Consider the following 27,602-nt stretch of genomic DNA (forward strand, 5'->3'; position numbering starts at 1 on the left):
CCACTTACTAGTATGTCTTGTAGAGGGAAGGGTGGAATCTATGCTAGGCCATCCTGACAGTCTTAATGCTACTTCATTCACCATATATAGTACCAAATGAAATTAATCAGGATAACATTTCTTTGCAGCAATTTCATACACTGAATAAGAACTGTCTGTTGTGTTTTAACGTTCTGAGGTTATTTATTTGTGTTTCACCAGTTGCCACTGCTATTTTACACAATGAGTAACATGCACAAAGATATCCCAGGAAAGGAATTTCACTTGCTGAAAAAATTCAATTATCTACATAATTTATTGCCAACTTTGGATTTAAGAAAAAACATGACAGATAACTTTAAAAACTTTGTAGTGTGGTTACTGGTATTGAGTTTGTCAGGAAGCATGTAGTAAGAGCAGGGGAAGAAGTGCCAGATCACAAGACAGGCAGAAACAGCATCCTCGCTGGTAAAATCCTAGAGTAGCCAGTCAAAGTTGGTGACAATTACATGTTCCGTCAATGATAAATACCAATCAGATAAATGCAAAGTAAAAAGTCAAGTTCATGTTCAGTCCATGAACACAATCAACAAGCCAGAAACAACAGAGGTTAAGAGTATGCACAAGACTACCTTCAGCAGAACTTAGGGAGTGGATGCCTAGGTTTGAGTTTACATACAGCTCCATGGTCACTGGACTGAAACTGCAGTGTTGTAGGGCACAGGTGAGGTTGTTTGGACAATTAAGGCTTATTGGCACACTTGGGACCATGACTGTCCTGGTTAAATCAGTACAACTTCTAGTAGCATCACAGAAGAAATCCTAGACTCACAGAAAAATAAATAAATAAATAAATAAAATAAAAACACTTTATAAATGAACTTAATTCTTTATATTGTACCATTACACTGTGTCACTAAGACAGTGCTGACTTAAAACAGAGAATACCCATTTTACCCATTTCCTAAAGACACTTTCTGCCACACAGAGAAGCTGAGTAGGGTAGTCGTTAATGATTAATAATAGCCACACAGAGTTCCTGAGTGACATGATAGGTATTTTCAAAATGCTTTCTCCACGAAGTTCAGTTGGTCAAAGGAAATAAGCAGGTTAGGTTAGCACTTTTCTGAGCTTTGTTTTTCTACGGAATTAAAAAAAAAAGTACACTGGAAGTCGATACCCGTATCTCTCAGGTTTTGGTGTGCTTTGTCATGCTTGCATGTTAAGGAGCATGCTGTTCTCTTAGCTAGCAATACCGCTTTTGTCCACTCAGTGGAACTGTTCGATTACACAGACACAACGTAGACAATCCTCTAGCCTGAACACGTGATTTTTGAAAGACGCACTAGTAAATTACACTAGTAAATTACATGCTTTGTGTGATTTTAAACCTACAGCGAACTAGAAGTCCATGTTCTCTTTAAAGAACTGGAGAATGCTAGACCTTCCAAATATTAGTCCCTCTGAACTATAGACTTTAGCACAAACAAACAAACAAAAAAAATATTACTCGTTCTCAACCCCCCCCCCCCCCACTGGATGCGCACTGGTTTTCCCTGAGCTCCAGCTACAGAGTATTCTCCTTTATTCTTTAATTCTTTTTTCCTAACTTTTTCACAGTTCTTAGTTCTCTCTTTATTACAGAACTCATATTCTGGTGACTGGCATAAATACACTTTAACCATAAATCAGTTGGGTTGCTGCTAAAGGGAGCAATCTTGCCAATCTCTCTCCTGCTTGCACATCCTTTGACTTCCATCTTCCAGCTATAGCAGACTCCATAAAGCCTCCTACACCTGCTACAAAATTTTCCTCTTTTTTTTTTTTTTTTTTTAATTAGTTCTCAGCTAGATTAATTACTTGCTCCAGACACTACACAAACATTTGCTGCCAGCACAAGGAAGGTGATGAGGACATATGAAACAGGACAGAAAAGGGAGAGAGAAATGTTGTTTATCTCAGAAAAAGCTTGTACCCTTGTGGAGTTGAAATGTTTTGGGGACCACAGCTTTGGAAGCAGTTCCCCTTTTTGCACTTTGGTGACTTAAACTTTCTACAAAAACATCACCACTAAGCTTCTGAGCATGCCAGTAAGTGCATGTGAGATGGAATGTGTGAAGGGAGAAATTCTTAATGCTTCCTGTTGAGATGTTTCCATGCCTTACAGGTAATTAGGCATTCCTTGAGGAAAAGACTGGGACTGAGATGCAGGTAGCCAACTACCAGGCTATAGACTTGTTCTGTTCACAAAATATTTTTTCTGCCAGCAGCTTTATGTGTTTAGCCAATCATTTCCGTCTCTGAAGAGACCCTGAAATAAATAAGCTAAATGGAGTGTTTCATACTAAACAAAAAGAATTATTTTAAGCGTAACTTTTCCCATACTTTTCCTCTGATCTGCCTTTCAACTCCAGTCATATATTTTCCTTGTTTTCTATTGGGCTTCCAAGAAAAAAAGGTTGTATGTTTTGGAACCTTTTTAGCAGAATAATTTTGCTTAAATACCAAGTATTTAAGAAAAGTAACTTTCCATCCTATCTGCATTACTCCGTTTGCTTGCTCTGTTTGAGCATAAGCATGCAACACAAAACAGAGCTTTTTGAAATCTTATGCAGTTTTCTAGAATCATCCTTTAGATTTGCAACAACCACCTGAATCTAGCACAGATCTGCTCTAAGCATGGAATACTTCCAAACAATCTTTTTGAAGCAAAACCACACTGGGATAATTGCAGTTTGCCTGAGCCCCTCTTCTTTCCAAGTCAAACAGACAACAGTGACAAAAGTACAGTGGTACTTTGTCTACCCTATTCCAACCGGAGTTTGGAGTTCCTGTTTTTCAGAAATCCAGCAGAAATTAAAAATCTCACACTAGGACAATAATCAGGGACATCACACACTTCCAAAGGCAAAACAAAACCAGAAACTACTAGGGAACTTTGGAATGTGCATCAACATGGATCAGCAGATAAAAAAGGCTAGTCTCAGGTGCTTGATAGAAGACAATGAAGAGTACAAGAGTAGACAGAGAAGATTACAGGAGCAATATGTGCCTTTTAAGAGATACACATTCATACTTTCTTGGGAGTTCATAAGGCTTTATTAACAACATGCACAAGATAAATATACATTTATTTGTCATATAACTGTACAAAAAAAATATATTTTTTATTTCAAAAAAAATATATATATATTATTTTTTTGAAGCTTCAGAATCCCTGTTGTGTCTCATGTCCCAGTGAACTTCAAATTAATTTACTAGGTCTAGGTATTCAGGTAAAAAGCCAGCAGCTAGTATTGAACTCACCCAACTGGACTGCAAGTCTATACAAAACTGACTAAATACACCCAAAGAGTCCAGTCCCAGCATGGAACCAGAATTACTATAAAACCAGGCATGGATTCCCAGACATCTGCTTCTCCTTGTAAAATTTTTCCAGGAGATCCTGGTATACAGCTTAGATAGTTGGTTTTATTTTTGGTATTAGCATTTTGAATGCCAGTGTTTAACCTTTGTGATAAATATGTCAAAATGTTGGATTATATAGGCAGATTTCTATAAAATGGATAGATAGTACAAGCATTTACATTATAGGCTCCACTGCAAAGATATGAGTCTAACTCTTCACCTTTGAGACTGATACACATACTTTACAAATGTGTACATATTCAGCTAATATATATATATATTTTTATTTTTTTTTATTTTCCATTTCTAGTTTAACTTTACTTCCATTAAACCTCAGGAAACAGTGCTCTAAGCAGAAGTGAGTGACAGAATAAAAGGATCAAAGTTGACAACGTTTGCTCTGTAAGCAGAAACATGCTGCTTCTTTCAAGGGGAAAATGAAACCCTTCAGAAGTCTTCTTGTTTGTGGAAAATCTCATTATTTGTTATAAAGATTAAAAAAAAAAAAAAAAATTATGACCAGATGTTCATGGCTACCAAGAGCCAGTGTAGAGACTGCGACTCTGTAGCTTCTGGTCTTTCACACTTGATCTTGCCTTGTAGTCCTTTTGTATTTCCAAGCTTCTCTAAATCCTATTTAATTAACTCCTGTTAATTTTCTTCAAGTTTCTTCTTTTAAACACTAGGCTTTCTTAGAGAGAAAATACCTTCTTGTCACCAGACACAGTAACAGACAAAACAAGGCCACAAATACATTGTATCCAGAAGAGTATTGCAAGGTTTCAATTTACACCTAATAACTTCATCTTTATGATACTTTTTTAGAAATATTGTTAGGAAAATTGTGTTATTTAAACTTCTGATAAATCTGATCTTGAAAACAATCTTCTTGAAGAAGAATTTATCCACTGAAAATAGTTCTGCTTCAAAACAGCTTGTAAAATGTTTGTTTGTTTTTATTTTTATGTTTAACTACTACCCTTCATACTCTTTCCTCTGCCTGCTATTCTATTTGCTATTCCCCTTTATTTATTGCTTCCCTTTCCTTCCCTTTTATGGTTACTCTGTGTATGTCTTGTTTTCTCTGGCTGTCTCTTACCTCTCTCACTTTCACCCTCCCTTTTTCTTTTGAAACTCTATTCCCCATGTCTTAGACACAGTCTTCCCTTTTATCCTCCTCAGCCATTTTCATGGATGTTTGTTTTTTTCTTCTCTCATTGTGTGGTCTCCCCTGTACATTCCACCTCTTTTCTCTTCAGGACCCAACATGTTCCACACAGTACAGAGATTACTTTGAAATGGATTATGCTTTGTTATTCTGACCTTTGTATTAAGAAGTGCATCTTCTTTTGCACTTTTGTTTGTTTGTCTGGACATTTGTGCTGTGCTGTTGTGTGTAATTCTGTGTCCATAAATTGCATATGTGACCATTCACATGATTGTCTGTATCAGTACTCTCCAAACTTTTTTGATGTACCCCTATCACTAAAAATATTTTGAGCATGCACCTCCAATATTTATTTATAACGTGTATTACTGAAACTCTAATATTTTCTTCCTACACCCCAGTGGGTCATCTCATGCACTCCCAGGAATGCATGCACCCCACTTTGGAGACCACAGATCCATATCATGGGACCTCACAGTTGCCTAAGTTATGCTATTTTTTACAGAATCACAGAATCACAGAATTTCTAGGTTGGAAGAGACCTCAAGATCATCGAGTCCAACCTCTGACCTAACGCTAACAGTCCTCCACTAAACCATATCCCTAAGCTCTACAACTAAACATATTTTAAAGACTTCCAGGGATGGTGACTCCACCACTTCCCTGGCCAGCCTGTTCCAGTGTCTAACAACCCTTTCGGTAAAGAAGTTCTTCCTAACATCTAACCTAAAACTCCCCTGGCACAACTTAAGCCCATTCCCCCTCGTCCTGTCACCAGGCACGTGGGAGAACAGACCAACCCCCACCTCGCTACAGCCTCCTTTGAGGTACCCGTAGAGAGCGATAAGGTCGCCCCTGAGCCTCCTCTTCTCCAGGCTGAACAAGCCCAGCTCCCTCAGCTGCTCCTCGTAGGACTTGTTCTCCAGGCCCCTCACCAGCTTCGTTGCCCTTCTCTGTACCCGCTCAAGCACCTCCATGTCCTTCTTGTAGTGAGGGGCCCAAAACTGAACACAGTACTCGAGGTGCGGCCTCACCAGAGCTGAGTACAGGGGGACGATCACCTCCCTAGCCCTGCTGGTCACACTGTTCCTGATACAAGCCAGGATGCCGTTGGCCTTCTTGGCCACCTGAGCGCACTGCTGGCTCATATTCAGCCGACTATCCACCATCACTCCCAGGTCCTTCTCTGCCTGGCAGCTCTCCAACCACTCATCTCCCAGCCTGTAGCTCTGCTTGGGGTTATTGCGCCCCAGGTGCAGGACCCGGCACTTGGCCTTGTTGAACTTCAAGCAGTTGACCTCAGCCCATCGGTGCAGCCTATCCAGATCCTCCTGCAGAGCTTTCCTACCCTCGGGCAGATCGACACACGCACCTAACTTGGTGTCATCTGCAAACTTGCTGAGGGTGCACTCAATGCCCTCATCCAGATCATCAATGAAGATATTAAAGAGGACCGGCCCCAGCACCGAGCCCTGGGGAACACCACTAGTGACTGGCCTCCAACTGGACTTGACTCCATTTACCATGACTCTTTGGGCCTGGCTATCCAGCCAGTTTCTAACCCAACAAAGCGCGCGCCAGTCCAAGCCAAGAGCAGCCAGTTTCTTGAGGAGAATGCTGTGGGAAACGGTGTCAAAAGCCTTGCTGAAGTCAAGGTAGACCACATCCACAGCCTTCCCCTCATCCACCCAGCACGTCACTTTGTCATAGAAGGAGATCAGGTTCGTCAAGCAGGATCTGCCTTTCATAAACCCATGCTGACTGGGCCTGATCGCGTGCTTGCCCTGCAAGTGCTGCGTGATGACTCTCAAGATAATCTGCTCCATGAGCTTCCCTGGCACTGAGGTCAAACTGACAGGCCTGTAGTTCCCTGGGTCTGTCCTCTGGCCCTTCTTGTAGATGGGTGTCACATTTGCTAGCCGCCAGTCAACTGGGACCTCCCCCGATAGCCAGGACTGTTGATAAATGATGGTAAGTGGCTTGGCCAGCTCCTCTGCCAGTTCTCTCAGTACACTTGGGTGGATCCCATCCGGCCCCATCAACTTGTGCACATCCAAATGCCGTACCAGGTCACCAAACATTTCTTCGTGGATAGTGAGGGCCACACCCTGCTCCCCATCCCCTTCCACCAGCTCAGGGTACTGGGTATCCAGAGAACAACTGGTATTGCTGCTAAAGACTGAGGCAAAGAAGGCATTAGGCACCTCCACCTTTTCCTCATCTCTTTTAACTAAGTTTCACCCTGCATCCAGTAAAGGATGGAGATTCTCCTTAGTCCTCCTTTTTGTGTTGACGTATTTCTAGAAACGTTTTTGTTATCTTTAACGGCAGTAGCCAGATTGAGCTCCAGATGAGCTTTGGCCTTTCTAATTTTGTCCCTGCACAGCCTCGCAATATCCTTATAGTCCTCCCTAGTGGCCTGCCCACTTTTCCAAAGATTATAAACCCTCTTTTTTCTCCTAATCTCAAGCCACAATTCTCTGTTGAGCCAGGCTGGTCTTCTTCCCCGCCAGCTTGTCTTTGGGCACATAGGGACAGACTGTTCCTGCGCCATTAAGATTTCCCTCTTGAAGAGCGCCCAGCCTTCCTGGACCCCTCTGCCCTTCAGAACCGCCTCCCAAGGGACTCTACCAACCAATGTCCTCAGCAGCACAAAGTCAGCCCTCTGGAAGTCCGATACAGTGGTTTTACTGGTCCCCTTCCCGGCCTCGCCAAGAATAGAGAACTCCACCATTTCATGGTCACTCTGCCCAAGACAGCTCCTGACAACCACATCCTCCACCAGTCCTTCTCTGTTTGTGAAGAGAAGGTCTAGCGGGGCACCACCCCTGGTAGGTTCACTAACCAGCTGCGTCAGGAAGCTATCTTCCATGCTCTCCAGAAACCTCCTAGACTGCTTTCTCTGGGCTGTGTTGTGCTTCCAGGATATGTCTGGGAAGTTGAAGTCCCCCACGAGAACAAGCGCCGACGATTCCGCAACTTCTGTCAACTGCCTGTAGAACACCTCATCCGTCTCTTCATCCTGGTTCGGCAGTCTATAACAGACCCCAACCAGGACGCTAGTCTTGTTGGCCTTCCCACTGATCCTAACCCAAAGGAACTCGACCTTGTCATTCCCAGCCTCGAGTTCTACAACATTGAAAGATGCTCTAATATAGAGAGCCACACCACCACCCCTTCTGTGCTGCCTGTCCCTTCTGAAGAGCTTATAGCCAGTCATTGCAGCACTCCAGTCATGAGAGTGGTCCCACCACGTCTCTGTGATGGCAACCAAGTCGTAGCCTGCCTGCTACACGATGGCTTCCAGCTCTTCCTGTTTGTTACCCATGCTGCATGCATTGGTGTAGATGCACTTCAGCTGGGCCATTGCCTTATCCCCCGGCCTTGCCATTGTTCCCCCTGGCACAGCTCCAACAATCCTTGTTTCAGCCCCATCCCCCTTCTTACCTAAAGTTTTTTTGCTACATTTAAAGACCGTCCTAAGAATCTGATCCACCTGTGGTAGTTTGGGATGGAGAGCTTTTGTCTCTCCATTCCTGTCACATCTGGGCTGTGACTGTTTACATTTTAGAGAGGAGTGGGACTTTTTTTGTTTGTTTTTTGTTTGTTTGTTTGTTGGCATGTGACAATCTGCCTAATACTGGAAGGTTTCATGAAGTAGAAGTGTTTTTAAAGATATAAATGTATATATTGCAAAATGATGTAGCATCAAAGAAAGAATATTTTAACAATACCTTAAAGTTAACCCCTAGTAAAGAATTGACTGTCATCTTCCCTTCCAGTAAATGATTATCTTAAAATAGAGGGTGTGGACGTTGTGTACATGTGTGTGTCCCTGTATCACAGGAACGTGGGAACTTTGCCTAGACTTCATTCAGAAAGGCAGCACTTTTCATGCTTGGCTTTCATTTCACAGGAAGGAGGAGGAGGTTTGGGGAGTGGTGGGTGTGTGTGTGAGGGGATGTGGGGGTGTGGTTGGATCTCTGTCTCTCTCTCTCTGGAATATTCCATTATCAAAAAGGGGAGGAAGTGTTAGTTCAGCTATTGAACAAAATTTCCAGTTACCCAGTTTCCTGACCCCAATACAATGGTAGAGTCTCACTGCTCCTTTCTAGGGGCCAGATGTAAATTCCATATATTACTACAGTTAAGAAAGAAGGAAAATGTTACTGTAAAAGCCAGTGTAAGAAACTCTCTAAGACTCAATTATGGAGATTGAGAAAGTAAGCATCCTTTTTATTGCAGCACTGGATGCACAGGGGATAGTTCCTCCTATTGTGCATAACTGGTTCAAAAAACCTGTTCAGTTTATGTACACTGCAGGCATTACATATGCCAAAGTCTTCCCATAAGGCATATGTATATATTTTCAATACTTTACCCCAAATCATTTACTTAGTGTCTGCCCCTTTTTGGGCATGCCCTGTTAAATGTATCGGTGGTCTCAAGCACTATGGAGATAAAGCTGAGCATTTGTTCTAGGCATCAAAAACGTGCAAAAATTTACCACTGAACCAAGTAAGGGCCAGATTCTGAGAGAAGCTGAGTACCTGCAATTCCTCCTGAAGTCAATTTCTTTTAGAATCAGGCTGGGGGAGGGGAAAGGAGTCAGAAGGAAAGAGGTCTACACTAGCTCATGTCTAGAAACCCCCACAGAGAGAATTAAGAAAGAACCTATACTGCCTATGAGGATGTAGGTACTTGTGCTATTCCATCTATATATGGAAGTGCTAGAGAAGACTGCAATGTGTGGAAACTAGCACTAGCTTTCTGAACTCAGAGATGTAGCACTAGCTTCAGACAGTACTTCTTTTAAGAAGAAACCTATACTTTTTTTTTCCCTGAAATAGGGTGTCTAATGTGCATTTTTGCTTTTATATGTGTCCCGCTGTTTAAGGGAATCATTCATATGATTTCCTTGTATTGTGTCATTTCGTATTGCATGTAATGTGAGGCTTATATTTCAGACCAAAAGGAATTTACTTTGGGAGCAGAAGCACAATATTCCACTCTATTATCACACAAGTATTTGTGAAATTGTAAGCCACTGATTTTTGTCATATTTTCCATTCAGTCCTAATGAGTGCGCATTGTTTGCACTGTAGCTGATGGCATCCTAATTTTCTGCCGCTTGTCTCTGTAACTTGCTGTGAATGTAACTCAGGTGGATGGTAGATAAAATCTGAGGGCTGTGCAGCATGCCTAGTCCTCTAGCGTTTTCCAAATTCAGCCAGTTACATTTCCAGTTTGAGTAGGCAGACTCTCATTTATGTTCTTGCACTAGGAGAAAAGAGTGATCCAGAAAGATGCTTCCAGTCCATTTTTTCCATATCTGATGTTGACATTCTCCTTTGGGATCTGCTCTTTACTGATGATCCCCCCCCCCCGCATTGGATTATTTAGGCCACTGCTGGGAATTAAAGCAGAATGGTGGTCTGCTAGTAAGTAGAATTAAGGAAGCACACAGCCTCTGTGACATTTTACCTTCAACATTTGGACGCGGAGTGCAAGCATGCAAGCCTGTGCTAGCCTGAAGCTAGGGTTCCACAGAACAATAGCAGATGCCGTACAGCAACGCTAATTTCAAAGAGAAACCAGCCAAGAATCACTAATTCGTACTCTTAGTCCCGTATTGCTGCAACTCTTGACTTCTAGCATGAAGCTGGCTGCCACGTGAGGCGGCAGCGGCAGACCTACCGGTGCTGCAGTCCTACTCGGGCATGCCGCAGGAAGACAGGACAGCGGGGGAAGCCCACCCGGAGGCTCTCCCTCTGAGAGGCGCTCACTGGCTGAAGGCTGCGGGAGGGAACAGCCGTGATTTTAACCGAGGATCGAAGCTGGTGTCGCCCAGCAGTGCCGGTGTAAGGCGGGGGGGGGGGGGGGGGTCTGCACCTTGCGTGAGCTTGGGCTACACGATCCTGCATGGGACAGTCCGTTATGCTGGAGGTGGGCGAAGGGGGTGGGCCGAGGCAGTGGTGGAGAGGGGTGGTGACAGCAGTGGCCACTGACTCGCAGCGTGCCGTCTCAGTCGCGCAGCTCCCCATCCCCATGTACTCTCGAGTGCTGCGCTAGGCTGGGCCTCTGGAGAGGAAGAGAGGTTGAGGGGGTAAAGCACAGAGAGAGGAGGAGGGGTACGGGGGGTGAGGTGAGGGAAGGAAGGAAGTAGGAAGGAAGGATTGCAAGCAAGCGAGGAACGAAGGAAGGAAGGAAGGAAGGAAGGAAGGAAGGAAGGAAGGAGGAGCAGAGGGGAGAGAGAGGAGGGAGGGGGAAGGGGGAGAAAGAGAGGGAGGGGGAAAGGGAAAAGGGGGGAGGGGAGGGCGGAGAGAGAGGGGAGGGAGAGAGAAAGAGAAAGATCCTGGTAAGCGGGAGGAAGAGAGGCGTCTATGGGAGAGAGAGAACCCGGGTGGGGTAGATGAAAAAACATTACCCGAGAAGGGCCAGGAGAGGAGTGCGAGAACTGGGCCTGGTCACAAACGTCAGGCTTCCTGAAGACATCCATTGGCTGTGCCCTTGGGCTGGGGACAAAGCGATAGTGGGCGCAGAGCGGGATGAATGACCCAGCGCTGGCCACCAAGATGGTGTAATTTACACGGTGAAAACAGCCTTTGTCCAACTTTTCTGATGCCACGAGACAGCTCTTTACAGCTTTGGTGGGAAGGCCTCCTCTTGAGTAATTCTGGGAAGTGAAGGGGGTGTTGCTGGAGTCCTACAAAAGGTATTGTGGCGGGCGAGCAGGCTGGCGGGAAAGGATGTTGTGAACCTGTCCAAAGAGACCGGAGGAAGAGAGCCATCTTCTAAGATATCATTGGGTCTCTGCCATTGGGGGTGGGGGTGGGGCGGGGAAGAAAGATGACAAATGAAGTACTACTTCGGAATGTGATTAAGACTCCAAAAAATTGTGTTGTTTTTTTTCATTGTTGGTGGTGGTTCATTGGTTGGTTTTGTTTTATCCCTCCATATCCTAGTGTTTGCTGTATGGAAGTCTGCATTACTGGGACTTGGGAGGGTCCCGAGACCCCCAAGCTCACTTATGTCAGATGCTGTGTGTGGGCAAGGAGAGAAAAGCCATATGAAATCATGTCACAGTTTCTCTTCTCATGGAAATCAGTATCAAAATCAGATACTTTTAACACATGCATGGTTGGTGTGGTCTGATCCTATGTGCTTTTGTTGTCGTTATTGTCTTTCCCCCCTCCCCCCCCATCTTTAAGAGCTATGATTGAATCTTGCCTTAGAAGTCTCTGAAGCAGGGAGGCAAAGGTAGCTTGATATTGGTGCTGATTCCTGATTCTGGTGGACCAATATAAGGAAGGCTTTGTGGCCTTTTCTGTGGATAGGGTTGTTGAATGCTCTTGCAGGGGACAGAAATCTGTATAAGTGTGGCAGAGGAAAGCTGTGCTACTGTATTTTTCAAGATGGAGAATAGTTAGTACAACTCATTAAATTATGATGTGACTGTTGCTGTGTTGGGTATTTTAAATTTGCCTTTTGTGACCCACTGAGATAATTTTATTTAGTCTGAAGTCTCTTTGGCTATTACCCCACTTGTTTGGTTGAAGAGAGCAGTGAATTTCACCTGCCTCCCTCACAAGTTACATAAATAAAGTCAAGATAGTGAAGCAAATCTCCCAACGGGCATCCCTCATTTAGGAACGATATCAGCTCATCAGCTGATGAGGAAGGAGAGTGAGAGGGCAAATGAAAAGAACAAAGTTAAGATGGGGGAATGATTAACTGCTACTAGGCACATTTGTTACAGAAACGGATCTGCTGCCTCAGCTGGGATGAGCAAGGGAGGTTCCCCTTTTCCTTGCTACACAGATCCTAATCAGAAACATGGATACTGGATGAGGGAGCACCTCTTCTTTAGTCACAACTTATCTGCCTACCTTCACCTACTAATACAGGATTGCAGTGACTGTTTTTAGGGCTTTCTTCATTCCCAGTTTGAGATTACTTCAGTGCTGAGGTGCTTTAAAGTAAACGTACAGCTGAACAGTGAAGGAAGAGATGCTCCACAATCTAATAATCCTGTTTCTTACATGTTACCTGATCTCTATACTGAAAAACAAAACAAACAAACAAACAAACAAAAAACCTGTTTTTTCTCTAGAACTTTCATTCCCTAAATTCAACTCTTTGTGCCACTTAAGGTTATTTTGCAAACCTCGTATAGCTGGAGGTAATTGATTCTCTCCTGTACTGACTTTTGCATGTATGTGCTCTTAGCTGAATTATATATATGCAGTTTTTAGTTCATTGTCAAGGACTGGTGCCCCTTCAATCTTTAAATGTATTTACTGTGCCTTCTGAGTTCACCCTTATTTGAATTCCTCGACTGAGCTACACAGAATACTAGGTATGGCCATATATTTTGATACTAGAAAAGACCAGTGCTTTGGGGCATTGGAGCTTGTATGAAGTAAGATTTTATCCTCTATAATCACTGAAACCATGCAGAAAGACTTGTTTTCTTGCTTTGTTCTGAGGTTCTCAGCTCTTCCACGCTATTAACTGTGGCAAGAACAGCTTGGGTTATAGACACTGTTTTTAGAGGGGATTGGGCAAGAAATGCCTCTTTTCTTTTGACCAAGGCTAGTACTGACTTCACCTTCCGTATTTCACTTGCAGGCTGACCCACTGACATGGTGTAAATGCTAATTTGGGGAGAGGCAGCAAGTTGTCCCAAGGAGACAGCTGCTTATTCTCCAGGATGGCTTGCTCCTGTAGGCTATGTGTTTGACAAGAGAGCTGATACCTCACTCAACTGAGAATTGTCTTCTTTACGCCTATACAAATTCACTGTGTACAGTCCTTTTTGTGACCAGGTCAAGGTGTTTTTCCCCTTTCCCCCAGTAGTACAGCATATGCCATAAGCAGAGAATCATATAAGAGATCACTATGGTTTCTCAACCCTTATTTTGTGTACCACCATTAATACAGAATTGCTTTGTGGCCGACTCATCCTTCCTCTGCATTGTTGAGACTTGCGCATGCTCTTTCTCTGGCATCAGGAATGCTTCCCATCTGTGTCTGCTTCCCCCATAACCTGCTTTTCCGTGTTATGCATGCATTATGCCTTAGTAGCTTCTGTGGGAAAAAGTCCCTGAAAATTAGTGTAAAGTACATTTAGTGCACTGTTAAGGTTTCACAGTTTATTACTCATTTTTGTGGCCATATTTATATATGGTCAATGCATACACAAGCAATAGAAGATGGAAGAAGTAGAAACTGGTACGTATGGTCAAGCTAGACCTATATAATGTAGTTTAACAACCAAAAAGGTTGGCAGTATCACCATAAAGGGTGCTATTGTGGGAGAGTGTTTGTGAAGAATGTGTCAGTTAGAGTGCTTTCTTTCATAAACATACAATGATACAATGTTTTTTTTTTTTATTATTTTATTTTTTATTTTTTTCAAAAAGCCAAAAGACTCTTTTATGTGAAGAGAAAAGATGGTTAAAGCTTTAGGAGAAAACTGATGATCCTGTTATAATTTTGTCTTTTTTTTTTTTTTAAAGTCTTTAATATTATGTTACTAGTATGTCTTACTGTCTAAAAAAGGAAAGTATGTTTTGTAAGAAAGCTGTATATCATCTTACAGCAATACAGCTAACACACTTTTTCCTGCTACTAACTCAGCTACTAATTCCAGCTACTAACAAATTCAGCAAGTTTCCACATTTTTGCAACTTTATCTTTGCAACTTTTTATAATTCTGTAGTTGTTGTATAGCAGAAAACTATCTCTGTTGACAATTGTACTAGGCATGCAGACCCCTAAAAGGATGAAAACTCCCTAATTTCCTATGTCAGCCACTGTGCTCTGACATGTGAGGTGTAAATCTGCTGAGTAAGAAGATACCATTTTATATCATCACTCTTATTACATTCAATTTACACAAGGAGTTTCATATTTAACAAAGAGAAGAACTACACTAGCACTTTCTGCTCAGAAGCATATGTTTTGCTTTCAGGAAATATTCCTCTGCCATCAGTAACAGAATTTTGTGTGTGTTATTGATACATACCCTGTTTTTATTTAAGTGTATATTTTGTGGAAGTACTGACACATTATTTTTATGGAAAATGCTGTCTTTTCTCTTAAAAAAGGTCACCTTGGAGTAGGCTGATACTCCTGTCAGGAAGGTGATACCTGATTGTTCTAGAGACCACTTCTGAGATAAGAGGCAACTTTGGGAATCAATCTTGTCTAGTCACTGTTTTCAGTTTGCCATGTTTCCGTGTTTCTGCATTCTGCTACTCAGGGCTTGTTTGTCAAGGAAATTTGTATTCAGATATTTCACATGCACATGTGCACACATGTATCTGTGTTCACATACACGCACACATGCACGCAAGAAGAGAATAAAAGAGGAGAATAAAAGTGCTTTTCTGGGGCTAGACAAGATGGTGGATAGTGTCAGAACACAGCCTATCCAGTCTGAAAACTAGTCGTGTGAAGGCTAGATCCTTAAGGTCTTGGTTCACCTCAGGATGGAAATTCTGTCCTGTCCAGACGTGTGGATTGAAACATCCATGACTTCATTTTCAGACAGACTTTTTTTTCCCCCCCTAGGCTTGCCATGTAAATGAATCCTCTGCTGATTCTGGAGTTTCCAAATGCAGCTTTTCTCTGTGTCATGTCTCCGGAAAACATTCTGTGTGTCTAAATCATGTAATTAAACCCTAGAAGGTAGTGACTGAGAACTACTAGCTCTGTCTAGTTTATTTCTGTTTTAGCAAGCTTTTGATTTTGAAAGGTAAAATGGGGCACACTGATGTTCCACCAAGTTCTATAAAGCTTTCAAAGCTTCCTTAAATTACCTAATCTCTCTCCCACTTAATATAAAACACACACATGATATGAATGTATTTGACCCAGCTGACCACTTCAGAGGCACTGTGTGGGATGGAGACGCCTGTGTGGGGGCTCTTAGCATCATGCTTACAACAGGTTTCCGCAGATCCTGAGGATGTCTACACATGGAAATAGGGTTCCTTGGCAGAGCTATTTTATCTTCCTAAAAATTATTTAAGAAGTGTATGGAATATCACAAAGGAGATCTTGCTGTGGAGACCTCTGGATAGGGTTTGAATAACTTCAGTTTGGAAATTCAGGGTTTGGACTGTTTATAAAAATTGAACTTCCAAATGTTGCTTTACACACAGCTTGGCTCAATTTGATCCCAGTAAGCAGGATCAGAAATACCTTCTGCACCAGGGAAAATATTTGGATTTACTCCTTCCTGGCTTTGAACCAGGAAGAATTGCTGATGGAAACACAGCTGGACTGGGATGCTTGCAATTTTCTCTGAGACAGCTCCTTCCCATTCTAATGTCAGTAGGCTTTGAGCTAGTGCCAGTAGCAATGGGAATGCATTTTCACTTTTCAGTGACTTTGCTAATCCCATTTGAAGCATGTGGTCCTTATAAAGGGGCAGTCACACCAGCAGTTATCACTGCCATCACTGTAATATCAGGACTGGAATAATTCTCTTGAGTAATGATCATTTAATTACTAGCACAGAGAGCATCTCAGTGGCCTTCTTATATACTTCGCTAAGCATACTTCTGCATTGGGAATTGGCAGAGACCTGGTACTACAACATGATTTGACAACAAATTCTGCTGACCTGGTATAAGTCAGTGGTCTGTTCAGATCTAGCAGCTAAACAGAGACTTGATAGAGGGAGTTTTCTGTAGTTTGCATGCATCTTGGTGTTGTGTTCTTCTGTGACACACAGATCTGGGAGTCAGATGCTGAGGAGTAATTAGTTTTCTTTTGGTGCTTTACTATAGCACCCATTTGCTCAGGGCCCTGGACTATGTACTAGAAACAAATTTGGTGAAATAACGTAATAGGAATGATACATGACTTGCGTTCCTTATTTCAGTCAGAAGTCATCCTAACGTTGACTTGAAGAATCATGTTAAAAATTGCCTGTTCCTCATGGATAATTTTACCCATCCTTAATTAGAAGTGGCTCTGGATAGTCTCAGACAGCTGAAGGTTCCTGCAACTCAGGGAACCAAAATAGTGACTAACTACCTATTTAGTTCTTATTATTACACTCTCTCTGGCAACTGGGGAGGGAGACAACCTTCATGTCAGAAAATGTGTCTTGGATCTGCTGTGTTACAGTTGAGACCAGTATCGAAGGAAAGGAAGTGGTGTGTTGTCCTTGCTTCACTTTGAGTGTTGTCCTTTGCTTTTGTTATTGAACATGATTGTTAATAAGAATAATGAGCCCCAACATCCACAGTGAAATATAAGTAAGCCTTTAAGACACAGAGGAGGCAGGATGAGATCTGAGGCTTATATGTGATTGCTTTCATCTCTGGCACTAAAAATAGTACACATGTAATTAGAAAGAAATCTTATGAGTCTGAAATATCTTTCTACCATAATCCACTTGGCCTTCCCTTTTCCTCTTAAGACTTTTCTATTTTCGTTAAGTATTAGTGGCACATAATGTTCCCATTTCCTGAGTATGGAAACAATGAGCTGGAAATGCAGGATGGAGGAAGACGAGGGAAGGATCTGGCAATGGACTTAGTTGCTCTTCAGGCTTGGCCAGTGGCAAGTTCATGTTTTTTGGTGGGGCTTTCTAACCTACCTTCACTGCTCATGGGCTTCCTGGAATGCTGCATTCAACTCATCTAATCATTCCACCCAGTCATTCCCTTCCAGGTCATCTGTCTCTTATTTACAACCTAGATCTCTTCAAGCTGCTGTTTCTGCCTCACTGCTCTCTGAACTGCCGTCTGCCTCACTGCCTCTGCTGTCTCCTAAACAAGAGCCAAGTTTGAGTAACCAGACTGACAAAATCAAAGTAGGGGCCTAGTCTGAGCTCTGAACTTGCATAAATCATTACTGTTGTCCTCTAAATAAATATCTACATATAATTGATAAAGATTTAAAAAAAATAGTGCAAAAGTAAGATGTTTTTGAAGTTGAATGGGACTGTTACATTCTCTGTTGTTGCTGCTGGTTTCAGTCACTTTAATAGTAAGACCAACATACCATGAGAGAAGGGGACTGAGTCTGAAGATTCTGGATTTAGAAGCTGGAACTGGAGAGAGCTAAAAATAGAGAAATTAGCAATTTTCTAATTCCCAGAATAAGTTCTAGTTTTCACAATCCCTGGCTCTGTGCTCTTACATTTCCTTGGGGGATTGCTACCAAGATAGTCTCTGTTTGCATGTTACTGCAAAGTGCCATGCACCTAATCCAAAAATGGTTAGACATAGATTAAAGTTAGTTTTTGTGTATAGTACTGTTGAGTGTGATCAGTGCAGTATAGGATTTTGTGGCACTTTACTGCCTGATGGGAATGTGAGGCTCATACGAGTGGTGGAATAGACCAAACTCCTATCTTGAAAAATGATGGTCAAATAAGCATAGAAGATGCATCGTGGAACTAACTCTTCTTTGAGCTGTTTTCCCTCTCCCCCATAGTTTTGTGCATATGTTTTCCATATCCAACACTCTAATTGAAATGCTGCAACTAAAGCCTGTATATTGTACAGCCTGTTGGTGCAGTCAGCAACATTTAAGTGAATCAGCATGACTGAAGATAATTTTTAATCCCCAGTTCCATATCCTAGAACTAGAAAACTGATCTTTGCAATAGGAGATATGGCGGTATAACTGGATGGAAGCTAGCTGGTAAACGATCACATGGAGTGGGGCTGGGGACTAAGGTTTGGATGGCAAGATCAGGGCAACAAAAAAAAGATGAGTGATGTGATTATGTTTCAGTGCTTCTGTTGTCTTGTGTTTTGCAGAGAACCATTCTGTGCTTGCTTCTCTTAAGATGAATAAAACCAGTGATAAATAGTGTTAATAATTAAATAGTTTTTAAAAGTAGCCTCTATCTGAAAATGCTTGCAGCCAACACTTTGAGAGCCAAGATATATGACAGAACAAGGCTGATTAAAATGGAAAAAGTAGTTATAATCAACGCTCAAATCATTAAGCATGTTATCTGAAAACCCAAAATTGCATACTTTGAGCAAGAAAGGAGAGGTTTTTTAGGTTGATAAAGACAGCAGCAATTAAATGAGGATGTTTTAATATTATTAGTTCTTTCTGTAGTCAATTTGAAATGTCAGATTCTCTCATGGAATGAAAGGCAATTTCAAATGGAAGGAATTCCCATAGAAGACTAATGATTTTTTTTTAATTATTTTTTTATTTTACCAGCTGTCAGTGTTGCTGCTGTCTCCTAATGAACAACATACATTTGAATACTGTGAATAGCATGCATTTTCTGCTTATGCCAAATTCTCCTTGCTGAAAAACCCTAAAAAAAGTCAAAAGCAAAATCAGAGATGAAGACAGTAAATATATTTTTAAAAAGTCTTTACTGCAGATAAAAAAAAAATCTTAATCCTTATAAAGGGCTTTGCAAACTTTTGTCCACAAATAACGGTTAAAAAGAATTAAGCAGTTTAACAGTTAAAAAGTTAAAGTTAGAAGTTTTCTTAAAAAGAAAGATATTCTCTCTTTTTTTTTTTTTTTTTTTTTTCTCCCTCCCCATTGCAATGTTTAAGTGTTTATACATATATTTTGGTTCATGTGTAGCCTTACATGGCTGGAAATACTCTTAACTTAAAATGGAAGATAACTTTAGTATAAAAAATTCATTTTCTTAGGCTTGTAAGCTTTCATTGTTCATATCTTACTTTTATAAGACCACCATTTCCCCCCCACCCAAACTTTCGGGGACTTGATTTCTTTTACAGCATCCTGACAGTGCCCTTAAGGCCCTTCTGCAGCTCTGTGCCTAGTTTGTCCATGCAGATTTGCCGATGATCTCCCAGATATGGGAAGCAAATATCAAGGTTATTTGCCTGATTTGTGCTATTGCTTGTCTTACCATTATTAACACTGTGCTTGGCATCTTTATCATATTTTTCCATCCATTAACAATCAAATTAATTTAAGGTGCAAAAGAAGCAAAATCAGCACTGCTTAAAAGATGAGAACATGATTTTAGGGACATACTCTTTATGTCAGACATACTTTGCTTGAATATTGCTTGTGAAAAATGTTTTTCCCTTTTTTTTTTCTTTTTTTTTTTTCTTTTTTTCTAATGACAAAATAGTATGCATCATTTTCTGCAATTTTTTCAGAGTTGTCCTTATAAACTGTAGGTGTCACTACCCTAAAATTACTGTGAAACTTCAGGCATTTAAATAAACTTAGTGCTAGTATTACACAAGAAGGAAATTTCAATTTTCAAAGAATTTTAACTACCACAGAATTTTTTCATCTAGAAGTTGATGATGTGGTGTGATATTACCTGTTTGAACAGCTAAACTCCACCACAACTGCTTTCTTACTACCTCTCCTTCTCAGAAGAGGGGAAGAAGAAAGTATGTTGAAAAAAAAAAAAAAAAAAGCTTCCAGATTTAGATAAGAATAATTTAGTTAAAGGGAAAAGGAAGAAAAGGAAGAGGGAAAAAAAAAAAAAAAAAAAAAAAAAAGTCTGTGCAAAAGCACAGAGAGAGGAAAAAACTACATTCTCTACTTCCCATCAACAAATGATGTTTGGACACGTTCTAGGAAGCAGGGCCTCAATACCCGTAGCCATTATTATGTAGGACAGACATTTTCATAATTCACAGAATTCACAGAATTTCTAGGTTGGAAGAGACCTCAAGATCATCGAGTCCAACCTCTGACCTAACACTAAACCATATCCCTAAGCTCTACATCTAAACGTCTGTTAAAGACTTCCAGGGATGGTGACTCACCCACTTCCCTGGGTAGCCCGTTCCAATGCCTCACAACCCTTTCGGTAAAGGAGTTCTTCCTAACATCCAACCTAAAACTCCCCTGGCACAAATTTAGCCCATTCCCCCTCGTCCTGTCACCAGGCACATGGGAGAACAGACCAACCCCCACCTCGCTACAGCCTCCTTTGAGGTATCTGTAGAGAGCGATAAGGTCGCCCCTGATCCTCCTTTTCTCCAGGCTAAACAAGCCCAGCTCCCTCAGCCACTCCTCATAGGACTTGTTCTCCAGGCCCCTCACCAGCTTCGTCACCCTTCTCTGGACTCTTTCGAGCACCTCAATGTCCTTCTTATAGCGAGGGGCCCAAAACTGAACACAGTACTCGAGGTGCGGCCTCACCAGAGCTGAGTACAGGGGGACGATCACCTCCCTAGCCCTGCTGGCCACACTGTTTCTTATGCAAGCCAGGATGCTGTTGGCCTTCTTGGCCACCTGAGCGCACTGCTGGCTCATATTCAGCCAACTATCCACCATCACTCCCAGGTCCTTCTCTGCCTGGCAGCTCTCCAACCACTCATCTCCTAGCCTGTAGCTCTGCTCGGGGTTATTGCGCCCCAGGTGCAGGACCCGGCACTTGACCTTGTTGAACTTCAAGCAGTTGACCTCAGCCCATCGGTGCAGCCTATCCAGATCCTCCTGCAGAGCTTTCCTACCCTCGGGCAGATCGACACACGCACCTAACTTGGTGTCATCTGCAAACTTGCTGAGGGTGCACTCAATGCCCTCATCCAGATCATCAATGAAGATATTAAAGAGGACCGGCCCCAGCACCGAGCCCTGGGGAACACCACTAGTGACTGGCCTCCAACTGGACTTGACTCCATTTACCATGACTCTTTGGGCCTGGCTATCCAGCCAGTTTCTAACCCAACAAAGCGTGCGCCAGTCCAAGCCAAGAGCAGCCAGTTTCTTGAGGAGAATGCTGTGGGAAACGGTGTCAAAAGCCTTGCTGAAGTCAAGGTAGACCACATCCACAGCCTTCCCCTCATCCACCCAGCACGTCACTTTGTCATAGAAGGAGATCAGGTTCGTCAAGCAGGATCTGCCTTTCATAAACCCATGCTGACTGGGCCTGATCGCGTGCTTGCCCTGCAAGTGCTGCGTGATGACTCTCAAGATAATCTGCTCCATGAGCTTCCCTGGCACTGAGGTCAAACTGACAGGCCTGTAGTTCCCTGGGTCTGTCCTCTGGCCCTTCTTGTAGATGGGTGTCACATTTGCTAGCCGCCAGTCAACTGGGACCTCCCCCGATAGCCAGGACTGTTGATAAATGATGGTAAGTGGCTTGGCCAGCTCCTCTGCCAGTTCTCTCAGTACCCTGAGAAACACTACGAAATTGTACGAAACTAGTGTGATACCAGTGCTATTCTAGCTACAGGTGCAGAGCACTGCAATATATATGGGACACTGCAGGGAAAGTTAACTCCATCCCAGCCAGAGCTAGTACATATGGCCACCCTCAGGGATAATTAAGTCAAATCCCTTAAACATAAAATGCTTTGTTTAAGTTCTTGGAAATACAACATTTTACACACTGCTTGAGAAATGTTTAATTCTATTATTTAAAAACTGAAGATCATCCTGGTTTTATACAGATAAAACCTATAAAAGGTAAACCACACCTGAAATTGAAGAAAAAAAAAACATGTTTATTTCCACATAGATAGAAGTGTATTGCAAGGGTCTGTGCATAGTTGTACTGCAAGAACTTTCCAGAAAAACAAGGTGAAATTTGAGACAAGCAGAGCAAAATTATAATTATTTATTGATCTGTTACCTCTCTTCTTTCTACAGTCTCCTTCATTTACTGAGTAAAAATTAAATGGAATAACCTCTATGCTTTTGCAATTTCTGTTATTCTTAGGAAAGTTTATATCAGACAAGTGATGGGTAATGTGCACAAGAAAGTGTTTGTTAATTTTCACTCTATAATGTGTTTAAAAGACCAAAGCTGGAGCTTTGCTTCCAGGTCTTAGTGTTAGAAACTTGAGTATGATTACCAGTGTTCCTTTAAAAGCCCGTGAATGGCACAAGGCACTCATGAATCACTATAAAAATCAAGTCAGATCCTGTGAGGTGGCAAGAAATTTATTCAGGAGCTTTAAAATATGTTTTGTGGTATTTAGTATGCATATAATTCAAGTACCTAGTAAGCAAAGAAAGGAGCTGCTTTTGTATCTTTAATTAGGGAAACCTTATTGCTTTTTATTGCTTTTTTTTTTTTTTTTTTAATTGCAATAATATCAAGAGGTCAGTATCCATCTTGTAAAGCATGGTAGAAATATAATGGGGAGGCATTGTGAGAATTTGAGGAAAGATAGGACAGAGGTGAATGAACTTTGGTCAGGAAGAAAAAGAAGGGTGACAAACAAAGATGTGATGCATATGCCTAGCCAGGTAAGCAAAGAAGAGAGATTTGAAGGAAAGCTATGTGGTTAGCTAAAGAAATATGTAATATGTCAATTCTGTGTATGGGACAGGTTGCAAGACTTCACAGATAACTCCCCAGATAACTTTAGGTTGAGAAGCCTGCTGGGGAGAGTTGAGCTATGCATAGCTCGCTTTTTACTTAGTGGACATATTAGATATCTGATAGAGATATTTGAGCTCAGTCTGCTTACTCTAGATATTGTTTGAGGAATGATGCTCGTAATTTGTACATCCAATTTGATGGGGTAAATCCAAGCCTCAGGAGCTTAATAAAAATAATAATAATAATAAAATCCATTTACTTTAAGGCCTATGAAAGTTCTTGGATTGGATCCCCATAGGAAATGTATAGTCAGAGCACAGAAGTTCAGCTTCAAGACTACTGATATTTCAATGGCAAACAAGGAATTAAATTGCTGTCTTTGGATAGCATTCAATATCAACCTTTGGCTTCTTGAAAACTAAAGAATCCCAAAAGATGTAGACACAGCCCCATTCCATTGCAGATCAAGGTGAAACCTTCTAGCCAGTTTTTTAGGCTTGATCAAACCAGCTAGAGGAAATATTTCATTGATATGAGAAATATGAGAAATAATTTCAAGATTAGTTATACATTAACACCTAGAACTTTTATCTCTAACGTAAATTAATAAATTGCATGTATGATTAAAACCCCACAAGAGTCTGTAACAAATTCCATTCTTCTCTCAGATATCTTAAAAATACTTTGTTGTCATCAAAATAATTTCAAGAAGAGGATAAAATGATATATAAGAACTATTGAAATGATTTATAAATTGAATTAAACATCCTCTGTGCTGCTATGTGTGCACCAGTGATGACTTTTGTAGAAAATCACATTAATTTCAAAATACTAGAACCCTGGGTGACAAATAATGTGTTGCTGTACCCCTATTCACTTCCTGTTTGAGATGTAGAAAGATTTCCATGAATAGCAGTTACTGTAATTATGGTCACAGAACGAAGGTAAGCAGTACTATGTCATGCACAAAGTGTTGCACAGGCAACACAGTTGTGAAGAATTGACAGCTTTTCACAACAGCGTTGTGAGCTGGATGGATAAGTTTTTCATAGTGAGGTGCATGACCATAGACACAAGGGCATCTAATTGTTAAAGAAGTAGTTGTAGTAGGAGAGATCTGGGGGTAGAGGGATAGGCCTTTGACTTGATGTATGACACTATCATGATTTCCCATTTTACATGAATGGGAAGAAGTGTTAGCTTCACTTCTTGTACTCTTCTCTACCTAAATATGATGAATGAGTGTGTGTACTATAAATTAATTGATGCAGTAGTTTATTGACTCTCCATGATTGTGTTTATTTATCTCCTCACTGAGAGATAATATTATGCTGTTATGAGTCACAGTGCAAAATGTGCAAAAGGATAAAAGAAAAAGACTGCTACCAAAATTTTTAAGGTATTTGCTTTACCCTGAAGAATTTTTGAAGTTGCATTTCCTTTGCATCTAGATGATTTTTATGTAGAAGTATGACAAATGTGAGGGACATTTGTTGAATAAAGTGTAGCAGAGGGAAGTTATGCCGATATAAATATTTCTACTGTGATACCGGCTTAGAGGAGTCAGTTAAGGAAGAAGCATTTTTCCAGTGGGACAAAACAAGATGATCTAGAAAAGCTCTTGGGACAGTTAGGAAGAATGGGAACAGAAAAAAAAAAAAAAAAAAAAAAAAATCTCACATTATTAGGTTCTCAGCTCCTATTGGTAGATCAATTTAAAATACGTAAAAGTAGTTTGTTGCAAAGGGATAGATACATTTTCAAATCTGTTGCCATAGAAGCATGTACAGAGTATCAGCAATTTTTCAAAATTGGGATTAGATAAATTCATACAGATATATTAGAAGGAATGGTTTGGTGTCTACCATTTAGCAACTGTAGTTTTGTGGATGCTAGAGAAGTAGTAGCTGAATGCAACGGAGAGAGGCCAAGCTTGCAAGCTGGCTCTAAATCTCTTCCTGCCACTCGAGGCACATAGAAAACTGTGTTAGATAGACTGTTGATCTGCTTCAGTGTTCATTCTTGTGTTCTGAAACATGGTTTGCACTAAATCATGAAGAATAGTTATTCTGCTGACTGCTTATCTGAACACATAAGTGTTCTTCCAGTAAGGAAGACCGTCAAGAAAATAACTCTAGATTAAGAATGGACAGTTCCTTCACTGTGTGGACAGACCCATTGTTTACATTTGGCTCCAGTGAATAAGCTACTTGGACCAATTTTAGAGGTGGGATTTCTGCAAAGTAATGCAGGATGATAACCTCTTCGGAGTAGTGGATCAAACTCCTGTCAGCTTTCATAAAATGGAATAATGGAACTGACCCTTCGGTCTCCTGTAGTAATTGGGGACTACAGGACTGGCAGTTCTCCCTGCTGCCTCTGTTTTGGTCTCTTACTTTTTGTGAAATAAAGAGCTCAAAGAAACAGATACATTCCATTTCTGGATAGGAAGAACCTATCAGGCCCTCATCTCTTCTTTAGAGGGCTTTTGAAATGCTTGAATAATCTTGCTTTTTTCTTAATACTAAAGGCATGTCCAAATTCATTCTGTAGAACCCAGATAGAAGCATGTTTCAGGTGCATATTTAACTGCCATTTTTATGCATGTTTTGCAGGTGGTGTCTGTTAGAGTGGTAGTGTGTACTGTTTACTGATCTGTAGTTACAAGCTGTAACCTACTAAGCTGGACTATACTTCAATGAAGGTCTGCGATTTATGGGTTTAATCAAAAGGATTAGAAAGTGAGGGTTTTTCTTCAAAGCTTAGATTCAGTAGATCCTGTGGCCAGGGGTGAAACAGTACAGTATCTCTAGTTGTGACTGTTCTTCATAAGTCTCAGAGGGTCAGATAAACCCAGAAGAAAAGACAGTCGTTTCTGAGGAAATCCCTCCTAGATGGGCCATTTGCATGACCACGTCATCAAGACTCAAGGCGTATGTCATTGGGGTACTGCAGGATAAGTGACTGCACAAATCCATATAACTGCCTGACACTTTGAGGGCTAACCAAAAGTTAAAGCTTGCTATTGAAGGTGTTATCTTAATGCTTCTTGAACACTGACATCCATGGGGCATCAATAACTCACTAAGAAGCCTGTTCCAGTATTTGACCACCTTTATGTTAAAGAAAATTTTCCTAATATCCAGTTGGAACCTCCCCTGGCTCAGCTTTGTGTCATTCTTGCATGCCCTATTATTTGTTATCAAGGAGAAGAGATTGGCACCTCCATCTCTACTTCCCCTGCTCAGGCAGCTGTAGAGAGCAATAGGGTAACCTCTTAGCTTCCTTTAATCCAAACTAGACAACTCAATTGCGCTCAGCTTCTCCTCATAGGACATGCTTTCCAATCCTTTTACCTGCTTTGTTGACCTCTTCTGGATGCTTTCAAGTATCTTAATATCCTTTTTGTATTGTGGAGCTCAGAACTGCACACAATGTTCTAGGTGAGGATGCACCAGCACTAAATAAAGCAGATGCCTGTTGTAGACGGGCTAGCTATGCTATGTTAAAGGCAACACAAAATGTTTTGCCCTCTTGGCTGCCAGGGCACACTGCTGACTTGTGTTGAACCATCTGTTGATTAGCACCCCCAGATCCCTTCTTGTCTCAAGCAATAGTCTTCAGCCCTTTACCTGGAGAATGCTGCTATATGCTTCTTTCTGTAAGAAAGGGTATGCTCATCGTTCAACCTGAAATTTTCTCCTTTTCAGTTTCATGTGTGGTGTTTTTCTTCTGTGCTGTCTACATCTTTCCTAAACTGATTCCTGTATTACTGCTATCTTCTTTTTTTTTAATCTTCATTTTTCCTCAGTCACATTTTACTGTCTTTTGTTTATTTATTTTAGTTTTTTAAGTTTCTCATCAGGGACAGTGTAAGACAGAACTATCACATTTTGTCCAGTAATTTCTGCCCCTCTTTAGCAAAGCAAATGAAATTCCACTCCATTGCTTCATCTCATGCTTCCCAGGCTGCTAGTTCTATGCTACTCTAAAATTGCTCAATTTTCCCTTTTCTGGGTTTTCAGATAATTGCAGTGAGGCTGTCCCTTTAAATTACAGCTCTTCTGTCCCCTATTTCAGCCAAGTTACTGAGCCATTTCTTCTCTATATTGCCTGAGACATTTTTTTTTCCTCCTTAGCCATGCTTCAGTGTCTCCCTGAAGTGTTTTCAGTGCTCTGCACAAAGAGCACATAAAGAAAAAAAAACATACTGTTCTTTGCATGTAACCTACATTGTACCATGAGGTTTCTTTTGTGGTACAAGAACTGGGCGGATGAGGCCAGAAACACCTTCCTTAGCAAAATTATTATATTGGGTTGATTTAATGTAGTGCTGGATTAGGCTCTGTGCTGTTTCCAAACTGTGACAATGGCCTTGATGCCTTGATGTCAGGTTCTTAGTAGTGGTGTTTTTTTTTTTTTTTGTGTGTGTTTTTTTTTTTTTTTTTGTTTTTTGTTTTTTGTTTTGTTTGTTTGTTTGTTTGTTTTGTTTGCTTTTTTCCTTAGATAATAAATTTGGAATTTTGTTCATTTTTTTTGGCAGTAATGCAGACTCCCTGTTTGACCTTAAAAAGCACAGTATTTGCTTCCTCACCTGCAACACATTTGTGGGAATAGTACTGTCCAGCTTCTGTAGTGTGGTGCAGCACAATCTTTACATGGACAATTGTCTGCATCTGAAATGTAGTTACTTTTAGCATCAAAGTGTGTCAGCAGTGCAGATTTGAATTGTCACAAATGGTGAAAACTCCTGTCATGGCTACTGTCAAA

General features: G+C 41.2%; 1 protein-coding gene and 1 long non-coding RNA gene across 6 annotated transcripts in view; one reads left to right on the forward strand and one right to left on the reverse strand.

The window, feature by feature from the left end:
• Positions 1-7,969: 7,969 nt before the first annotated feature.
• LOC116501970 lies at positions 7,970-11,040 on the reverse strand. Its single transcript, XR_004254532.1, has 3 exons — positions 10,983-11,040; positions 10,448-10,636; positions 7,970-10,351 (listed from the first exon to the last, which is right to left on the reverse strand). It is a non-coding gene; the product is annotated as an uncharacterized LOC116501970 (long non-coding RNA).
• The window catches only part of EPHB6 (EPH receptor B6), an 84,075-nt gene continuing 66,756 nt past the window's right edge, over positions 10,284-27,602 (forward strand). For 2 of the 5 annotated variants that reach the window (XM_032207588.1, XM_032207628.1), the window contains exon 1: positions 11,208-11,270. The gene's annotated coding sequence lies outside the window, so the exon portion shown is untranslated. Of the gene's footprint in view, positions 10,417-10,893; positions 10,959-11,207; positions 11,271-27,602 lie in introns of those variants that run through there. The other 3 variants (XM_032207596.1, XM_032207613.1, XM_032207606.1) reach the window with 3 other exon arrangements.

This window comes from Aythya fuligula, chromosome 1 (assembly GCF_009819795.1).
Source record: "Aythya fuligula isolate bAytFul2 chromosome 1, bAytFul2.pri, whole genome shotgun sequence".
NCBI lineage: Eukaryota > Metazoa > Chordata > Aves > Anseriformes > Anatidae > Aythya > Aythya fuligula.